The sequence below is a fragment of the Anomaloglossus baeobatrachus genome, chromosome 10 (assembly GCF_048569485.1).
Source record: "Anomaloglossus baeobatrachus isolate aAnoBae1 chromosome 10, aAnoBae1.hap1, whole genome shotgun sequence".
NCBI lineage: Eukaryota > Metazoa > Chordata > Amphibia > Anura > Aromobatidae > Anomaloglossus > Anomaloglossus baeobatrachus.
Window position 1 is genome coordinate 45,926,025 of NC_134362.1, and position 9,899 is coordinate 45,935,923.

The following is a 9,899-nucleotide window of genomic DNA, read 5'->3' on the forward strand; positions in this document are numbered from 1 at the left end:
TGCACTACACGAGTGTACTTGTCGCGGGCGGAGGGGGTGCGCTCGCCACGCTCGGGTCCGGGGCTTCTGCTGCTGCTGCTCGGTGGCTCGAGCGGTGGGCCAGACCCGGGGACTCGAGAAGCGCTCCTCACCCGTGAGTGAAAAGGGATGGTTTGTTTGGGGAGAGAGTTCGTGACGCCACCCACGGGACGTGGTGATGATGGCACCACCGCTGCTGGTGACGGGGATCCCGGGAGAGATGGTAGGGAGCAGCTAGGATGTTGTCCCCTTCGTGGGTAGGGGTTGGTGATCCCGGGGCCCGATGGTGTAATGGGGAGGCTGGATGGCTGGGGTGCAGGGGCAGCGCGGCGCCGGATGGCACTGGTGTACTCACTCAGACAGTCAATGACAGAGTCTCTGGTAAACCAAAAGGCCGGATGGATGGGTCCTGCAGCCGGCTGCAGTGTTGTTGTGCTCTCCCCGGACGGCTGATGGTGGCTGTCTTTCCCTGCACCTGTTAGAATGTTCTGACTCCTGTGGTTGCCCACCGGTAGTCCGCTCCCCGGCGTATAGGTGCCGTAGGAGCCCGTTTTGCCTGCAGGCGCTGGCCCTTGGATCTCTAGCCTGTGGCGGTGGCTGTATAGCCTCTCGGTGTGGACTGTTGCCTTCTGTCGGGTCTTGGTTGTTGGGAAACCCCTGGGGTTCCTGTCACACTCGGATTTGACTATTGTCGGCAGCTCCAAGCCTGGTCGGGGTCCGATGGCCCTGCCTGTGTGCTTAGCTTCACTCCACTCCCCGGTTCGGTACCGGCGGGCCAACGCCCGACCCCGGTCCTACGGCTTTGCAACGTTCCGCTAACTCCTGCAGACGGCCACCACTGTCTGCCAACCTTGCTGTCAGTGCCTGGGCTCCTACCCAGGCACACGCAGACGTTTTACTCCTCTCACTTTCACCTCCTAAACTCATCTCTCTGTTTTTCCCGCCTCCAGGCCTGTGAACTCCTCGGTGGGTGGGGCCAACCGCCTGGCTCCGCCCCACCTGGTGTGGACATCAGACCCTGGAGGGAGGCAACAAGGGTTTTTGTCTGATTGATGTGACTATCCAGGGGAGGGGGTGTGTGTGTTGTTATGTCTGTGACTACCTGGCTAGTCCAGGGCATCACATTCCCCCTTGGTGAAATGCAGACCGTCCGCGGGCTGCCCGTCCATCACCGGTTTTATTTTTCTGAAAAAGATAAATAACAAAGAACAGTATGCATTTTCAAATCTTCCCTTACGGGAGGCATGGCACTTTAACGTTGCAAACATGTGTAAAAACACTTTTAATAATAACGGACGGGTTCATGTACTTCCGCTTCCCCACCCAAGCAACCTAAACCTTGATGCTGCCCCTAAGAAATGGGTAGCACCCCTCTTCCCCAGTCCGGAAGCAGGAACTCGGTTCCAGGTCACCCAAGCGGGAACGAGTACGGTGTCTCGCACCCGGCTGTCACTTCAGGGGACCCCACGTCCAGGGGGTTCCCTGACCCCCGGAGGATGGCCACCGGTCCTGGTGGTAGCCGGACTCCAGCCTACTCTGCTGCGGGTCCTTTCTCCAATCTGCCTCTCCGGCGGCAACGGAAAACAGCACACAACTTATTTACAAAGTCACAAGTTTGTGGTTGGCCTGCAAGTTCTCGGCCTTGTTCATGAGTAGTCTCTCATGTGGGCTGTTTTAAAGTAAACAGACTGATGGTCCCAACGGGGACAACACTTTCCTTCCACGGACGGTATAATCAACTTGTTGATAATCAGGTTACAAACTCAGATGATTGGTGTTCATTCATTCAATTGAAACAAGGTGCTGAGGGTTCCAACGGGGACAACTGTAGTGCAACGGTGGACCGCTGCCATTATTTGAGGTCGCCGTCATCGTACACTTCCTCCGGATCCACCTTGGGACTGTACAGCGCAGGAGGCGACCGGGGCTGCTCGGTATCACTGCGGCCCACCCTTCTCTGAACGTCCAGGGCGAACCAGCCTCTCTCACCCAAGTGGCATGTGTAGGTGTCTAACTCACCCGCACGTAGGTCATGTCCCAGGGGGAGCTGGCTGTGCACATCTCACCGGGAGAAAAAAGCCTCGACCTCCAAGCTTGGCTCATATATAAACCCCCATCCACGCCGGGGGCAGAACTGCTGGACTTGGCCTTCGAAGGTCGGGCCCCGTGCTTCGGGAGGGGCTTTTCGGAGAGCGTCCTTTGCCTTGATAGTGCGTGCCAACGTAGCAGCCTTTTCCTTCTCTGGGGCCTCTATCTCCTGGCCCATCGGGTTCGGCTGCCGCTCCCAACATGGCGGCTCCTTTAGCGCGGGGGTCGAGCCCAGCAGGCACCCCCCGATGCGGGCCACGACCGGCACCATCTGGGTTGGGGAGCACCGCTGTGTCGCGGCTGCTTTGCTGCCCTGCAGCGGCAACCCTCCGCAGCCTCAGCCGAAGCCTGGAGCTTGGGGGCGGTCAGTGTCACCTTTCGGGCCTGAGGCGGGCCATCGTCCACTTCTGTGCTGGCCGGGTGGACTGCCGGGGTTTCTAAAGCTGTGGCCGCCTCCGAGTCGGATGGCTCACTTCGGGGAGCAGGCACCTTCCAAGGGAGCAGGGTCGGTGCTGGCCGGGCAAGCTGTTGTTCGCGGGCAGCGCCTGGATGATGTCATCTGTTGCCGGGTTCGGGAGCAACGTGCCGACCGGCGGGGTGGCGACGACCAATGCGGGCAGCGGGGGACGCAGCAGGCTGAGCGAGGGCAGACCGGGCCCCTCAGCCGCAACGACCGGTCCCTCTGGGACACAGGGGCGTGGGTCACTCACCCGCTCCTCCAACTCTGCTTCCGCCTCATGGGCCCGCACGGCCACCACCACTTCCACCATTCCAGCCTCCCATTCTTGTACAAGGAGCTGGAGTCGGGTCTGCAGCCTGTGGCTTAACTGCGCCTCCCGGGATTCCACCCACGCCGCTGTTCCGGGCGTGGACATCCTGCTTGCTCGGCCTCCAGGAACGGGAAGTTTTCAGGATCCTGGCGTCCCTGCTTCTTATGCCTTCGGTTACATGAGGCAGGCTCTCACCCGCCCCCCTTGGTTCTTTCTAGCACTTCCCTCTTCAGGGGGCAGGGCTTCACTTTCGCACCTTCCCTGCTCGGGGAAGACGCTCGAGCGCGAAATCTTCGCGCCAAAGATGGCGGGACTTCAAATTTTTCGGCCGGACGCCGCCGGCGGGGACTGCAAGGCGCACTTCTACCAGTAGGTAGATTGGTTCTATCCTGTTCGTGACGCCAAGTTGTTGCGGGCGGAGGGGGCGCGCTCGCCACGCTCGGGTCTAGGGCTTCTGCTGCTGCTGCTCAGTGGCTCGAGTGGTGGGCCGGACCCGGGGACTCGAGCAGCGCTCCTCACCCGTGAGTGAAAAGGGACGGTTTGTTTGGGGAGAGACTTCGTGACGCCACCCACGGGACGTGGTGATGATGGCACCACCGCTGCTGGTGACGGGGATCCCGGGAGAGATGGTAGGGAGCAGCTAGGATGTTGTCCCCTCCGTGGGTAGAGGTTGGTGATCCCGGGGCCCGATGGTGTAACGGGGAGGCTGGATGGCTGGGGTGCAGGGGCAGCGCGGCGCGGTGCCGGATGGCACTGGTGTACTCACTCAGACAGTCAATGACAGAGTCTCTGGTAAACCAAACGACCGGATGGACGGGTCCCGCAGCCGGCTGCAGTGTTGTTGTGCTCTCCCCGGACGGCTGATGGTGGCTGTCTTTCCCTACACCTGTTAGAATGTTCTGACTCCTGTGGTTTCCCACCGGTAGTCCGCTCCCCGGCGTATAGGTGCCGTAGGAGCCCGTTTTGCCCGCAGGCGCTGGCCCTTGGATCTCACCGCCTTGGCGGTGGCTGTATATCCTCTCGGTGTGGACTGTTGCCTTCTGTCGGGTCTTGGTTGTTGGGAAACCCCTGGGGTTCCTGTCACACTCGGATTTGACTATTGTCGGCAGCTCCAAGCCTGGTCGGGGTCCGATGGCCCTGCCTGTGTGCTTAGCTTCACTCCGCTCCCCGGTTCAGTACCGGTGGGCCAACGCCCGACGGCTTTGCAGCGTTCCGCTAACTCCTGCAGACGGCCACCACTGTCTGCCAACCTTGCTGTCAGTGCCTGGGCTCCCAGGCACACGCAGACGTTTTACTCCTCTCACTTTCACCTCCTAAGCTCATCTCTGTTTTTCCCGCCTCTAGGCCTGTGAACTCCTCGGTGGGTGGGGCCAACCACCTGGCTCCGCCCCACCTGGTGTGGACATCAGACCCTGGAGGGAGGCAACAAGGGTTTTTGTCTGACCGGTTTGAACTATCCAGGGGAGGGTGTGTGTGTGCTGTTATGTCTGTGACTACCTGGCTAGTCCAGGGCGTCACATACTACACGATGTGTACTCCCGGCTTCCTAATGTGCATGACCAAAAGTCCAGGATCATGTGCACTGAGCCGAAATCTAGGGGTCAGACGCAATGGCAGCAGAGAGGTGAGAGCGACCATACCTCTGACCCTGCGCATTCATTAGCATGGGACGTACTAACATGCTACGGGGACCAACTAGCCAAGGGAACTAACGCCCTTGTGACTAGACCCTGCGCTCATTAGCATATCATATGGGATCTTTAGAAATACTTTTCTAAAGATCTCTTTATCTATGCTAGTGTATACAGGGACAATTGGGCAGGGATTAGCAATATACACCCAGAACTGCTCGTGGTTCAGGGTGCATACAGGACCTGACAGGTTCACTTTAAAGATTGACAGTTTGGCCTGGAGGTACAGTTGTCCGGCTAGTCCAAACTCTGCCCTTTTAGATGCTGCTGGCAAGGGAAGTGTCTTACCCCAGGGCTCTGGGGTACTCGGTCCCGGGCAGTGTACTTATTGGGACAGTTCACTGGGTGGCCGTTGCCCGGTTCCGTGACCATGGGGGTCGCTTTAAAAAGGGATTATTTACAGGGGAAATATAATAAAAGTATTTGTCGTGACGCCATCTGTGGGGTGCAGTCAGGTAGAGGCAGCCGCTGCAGGGTTCTTCTCACCGTGGGTCGATGTTGATTGCAGCCAAGATGGAGTCACTCTCCACAGGCGGAGTGGGTGCCCCGGGAGAGTGGCTAGCTAGCTGGAAGTGGGCCGTGGGCGCCAGAGCGCGGGACGGCGTCGCCGGTAAATAATGGAAGTGAGGCAAGAGCTCCAGTTCAGGTGTTTTACTCACTGGTTAGGAGATTGCCCGAGAGTGTCCCGGTTCACTGATGGTAAGTCTCTGGTTATCCGGTGTACATTACAGGTGGTTACCGGTGTCAGTGTAAATGTCCAGTTTGTCCTCGCTGTCCAGCGACTGGCAGAAGGAACCTGGGCTGAGCTCCTGCTCACAAGCCCCAGGCTCCACAGCAGAAAGATGAGCTGTGTCTCACCAGCACCCTCCTGCACCCAGTCTGGTCTCTGGGGAAGTCCCTCCAGAAAGCTCACTATATGTCACGTATCTCCTCTTATACCCCATGTGGCACCCGCCCCCCAGTGGTTGCCCTGGTGACCGGGAAGTCCATACTGGATGGCTAACTCTCCGTGCCCACCCCAGTCCACTCCCCCCTGTGGGGAAGGCACCTAACTGCATGTGTAATGTGTCTGGTGTGAGCACCGGCAGACCACCCGTCACTTACCCCAGATAGATACTGCTCCTTAACTCCATTGCAGTACCCTCTAGCGACCAGAGCCTCAGGGGCGCTACAGAAGCTTTGCCTCTGCAGCATCGGAGGAGCGCAGGAACACTGAAGCTGGATGGATCCAGTGAAAAGAGCAGCGCCTGCATGCTGTGTAGCAAACAACTTGCAAGCTCGTGCTGCAGAAGTGGCCTTAGGTTACGATCCCACGATGAGCTTTTGATGTTGCAGAATTTATACAATATGGAAGGCTATGTGAGGGCCATTATTATATTTGGAGAACTATATACAAGGGGGGACAAAGATACAATCAGGGGATGGGAAAGTTTTGTGCTTAGAGAAAAAGGCTCTTTCCCTCAGCACCCAGCTTCCCCATGCTCTGCTATACATCTTCTCTCAGCACCCAGCTTTCCCATGCTCTGCTATACATCTTCTCTCAGCACCCAGCTTCCCCATGCTCTGCTATACATCTTCTCTCAGCACCCAGCTTCCCCATGCTCTGCTATACATCTTCTCTCAGCACCCAGCTTTCCCATGCTCTGCTATACATCTTCTCTCAGCACCCAGCTTCCCCATGCTCTGCTATACATCTTCTCTCAGCACCCAGCTTTCCCATGCTCTGCTATACATCTTTCCCTTAGCAACCAGTTTTCTCATATCAGAGCATGAGAAAGCAGTATGCTGAGAGAAGATGTATAGCAGAGCATGGGGAAGCTGGGTGCTGAGAGAAGATGTATAGCAGAGCATGGGGAAGCAGTGTGCTGAGAGAAGATGTATAGCAGAGCATGGGGAAGCTGGGTGCTGAGAGAAGAGGTATAGCAGAGCATGGGGAAGCTGGGTGCTGAGAGAAGATATATAGCAGAGCATGGGGAAGCTGGGTGCTGAGAGAAGAGGTATAGCAGAGCATGGGAAAGCTGGGTGCTGAGAGAAGATGTATAGCAGAGCATGGGGAAGCTGGGTGCTGAGAGAAGATGTATAGCAGAGCATGGGAAAGCTGGGTGCTGAGAGAAGATGTATAGCAGAGCATGGGAAAGTTGGGTGCTGAGAGATGTATAGCAGAGCATGGGGAAGCTGGGTGCTGAGAGAAGATGTATAGCAGAGCATGGGGAAGCTGGGTGTTGAGAGAAGATGTATAGCAGAGCATGGGGAAGCTGGGTGCTGAGAGAAGATGTATAGCAGAGCATGGGGAAGCTGGGTGCTGAGAGAAGATGTATAGCAGAGCATGGGAAAGCTGGGTGCTGAGAGAAGATGTATAGCAGAGCATGGGGAAGCTGGGTGCTGAGAGAAGATGTATAGCAGAGCATGAGAAAGCTGGGTGCTGAGAGAAGATGTATAGCAGAGCATGGGAAAGCTGGGTGCTGAGAGAAGATGTATAGCAGAGCATGGGAAAGCTGGGTGCTGAGAGAAGATGTATAGCAGAGCATGGGAAAGCTGGGTGCTGAGAGAAGATGTATAGCAGAGCATGGGGAAGCTGGGTGCTGAGAGAAGATGTATAGCAGAGCATGGGGAAGCTGGGTGCTGAGAGAAGATGTATAGCAGACCATGGGAAAGCTGGGTGCTGAGAGAAGATGTATAGCAGAGCATAGGAAAGCTGGGTGCTGAGAGAAGATGTATAGCAGAGCATGGGGAAGCTGGGTGCTGAGAGAAAGAGGGATTTCAGATTATGGAATACCTAGGTGCTGAGAGAAATAGCCAAGTGTCAGCGTCCTTATCTCATACTCAAGTGTCGGTGTACATGAAGGGGGGGAGGCCCAGGTCCAAACTTTGCACTGGGGCCCGTCAAACTCTAGGTACGCCATTAGCTATAACTTTTTTGTTTTGTAGTCAGTATAGCCATATGAGGGTTTGTTGTTCGCGGGACGATTTGTACATTTGAATGACACCATTCAATCTGCCCCATATTGTACTGGTAAACGGGGAAAAATCCTAAGTGTGGTGAAATTGCAAAAAAAGTGCAATTGCAGAATTGTTTTGGTTTTTAATCATCAGATTAATTGATTTTAGATTTTGATAGATCGGACATTTCTGATCGCGGTGATACCAAATATGTGTATTTTTAAATAATTGTTTTATTTTCAATGGGGCAAAAGATTTGAACTTTTAGGTTTTTTTTAATTTTTAATATTTTTTAAAACTTTTTATTTGACATTTTTTAATGATTTTACTAGTTACCCTAGGGGTCTTTATCACTGCACAGTCTGATCGTGTGTGCATTTCTGCTGATCAGAGCAATGCTTCAGCAACATCTGGCCCTGCGCTGCCATGCCAACCCATTGGCGCCCCGTGATCGTGTCACAGGGCCGAGGATGGGAACGGGAAACAGCGTAATCCCTGCTGGAGCACATTAGATCTCACTGTCAGACTTTGACAGTGCACTCTAAGGGGTTAACAGGTGGAGGTGGATCCACCTGTGTCAGTTAGTTGCACATGTCTGCTGATCAGATCCAGGGATGTCCAGGGATGCCCGTGGTAAAGGGAGTGAAGCGACGTAGGATATATATAAATATGTCCTAGGTTGTGAAGTGTTTAAAGGGAATCTGTTACCAGGTTTTTGCTCCCTCATCTGAGAGCAGCATAATGTAGAGGCAGAGACCCTGATTCCAGCGATGTGTCACTTACTGCGCTGTTTGCTGTAATTTTGATAAAAATCACTGTTTTTTCTGCTGCAGATCTAGCAGTTATACAGAGCTCATGAATATGCTGGACTACTTGCAGCACGCCAAGTAGTCCTGTAATGATAATCTGCTGCTGATTAATCAGTGATTTTATCAAAACCACACTAAACAACCCAGTAAGTGACACATCGCTGGAAACAGGATCTCTGCCCCTACATTATGCTGCTCTCAGATTAGGGGGCACAGATTCCCTTTAATAGTGAATCCCCACCCACTGACAGTAACTGACAAGTCTCTGCTCATACGTGTAGGCAAAGACTTGTCAGTTCAGGGCAGCAGATGCAGAGAAGCCACCGGGGACTAACTGTGCAACTAGTATACTGCCTGGCTCGATTCCCAGCGGCTATTAGAAGTCTATATGTGGCTGAGGTCATATAGCCAAGGTCTGATATATGCCGGATTGGGCAGCATGGCGGAGCTGACAGATGACAGATTCCCACCATCTATCTTAAAATTCCTTCATTCTTGAGAATCCTTTAAAGGGGATCTGACAGCAGAACTTCACACCCTTCATTACTGTATGCATACTGTATTATATATACTGTGTATATATACAGTATATATATATATACATATATATACACACACACACGCACACACACACACACACACACACACACACGCACACACACGCGCGCACACACACGCACACACACACACACACACACACACACACACACACACACACACAGTAGCTCTTTGATAGATCGGTTCAGCAATATCTTTACACTAACCAGTAATAAGTCCTCCTGAGGCCATTCATGTGTGGGGGCTTCTCATCTATGGAAGGGGCTCACTCAGAATTTTGCCTAAGAACACTGCCAGGAATAAAGAATGGTCCCTAAACCTCCTCCAGGAGCAGCTTCTCCCAATGATCCAGGAGCAATTTGGTGATGACCAATGCACGGTGGAGACCATGTCACAAGGCAAAAGTGATAATAACAAAGTGACTTACAAAGCACTGAAATTTTGGGTCCATGCCAGAAAACTCTCCAGATCTCATCCCATTGAGAACCTGTGCTCAGTCCTCAAAAAATGGAAAGACAAAGAAAAACACAAAAAGTGTGATAAACTCCAAGCACTGAGTAGGTAAACATGGGCCATCCTTCAGGATTTGGCTGATATCCGGCTGCCAGGGCGAAAGGTCTGGAGAGACAAGGGTCGGAACTGTAAATATTTATATAAACTTCATGTATTTGTCAATAAAAGTTTAAAAACTTATGAAATGTTGATAATTGTCCTGCAGAAAGGCCGTGTGCACACATTGATTTATTGTGTGCTTCTTTTCTGGCCCAAATAAAAAGCATCTTTTGACAAGAAAAAAGCTCCTGAAAAAACAACCGTTTTTGTTCATGCTTTTTTTTTATGTGTTTGTGTTTTTTTACAGGTAAAATATGTCTTTGTACCTTGTTAGCCAGTAGAGATAACAAAAAGGGTATCAACCACTGAGGACTCTCAGTTCTTTTAAACATTTTTTTGTGTTTTTAATGCATTTTTTCATGCTTTTTTGTGTTTGTGTTTTTTATGCATTTTTTTATATTTTTTTATGCATT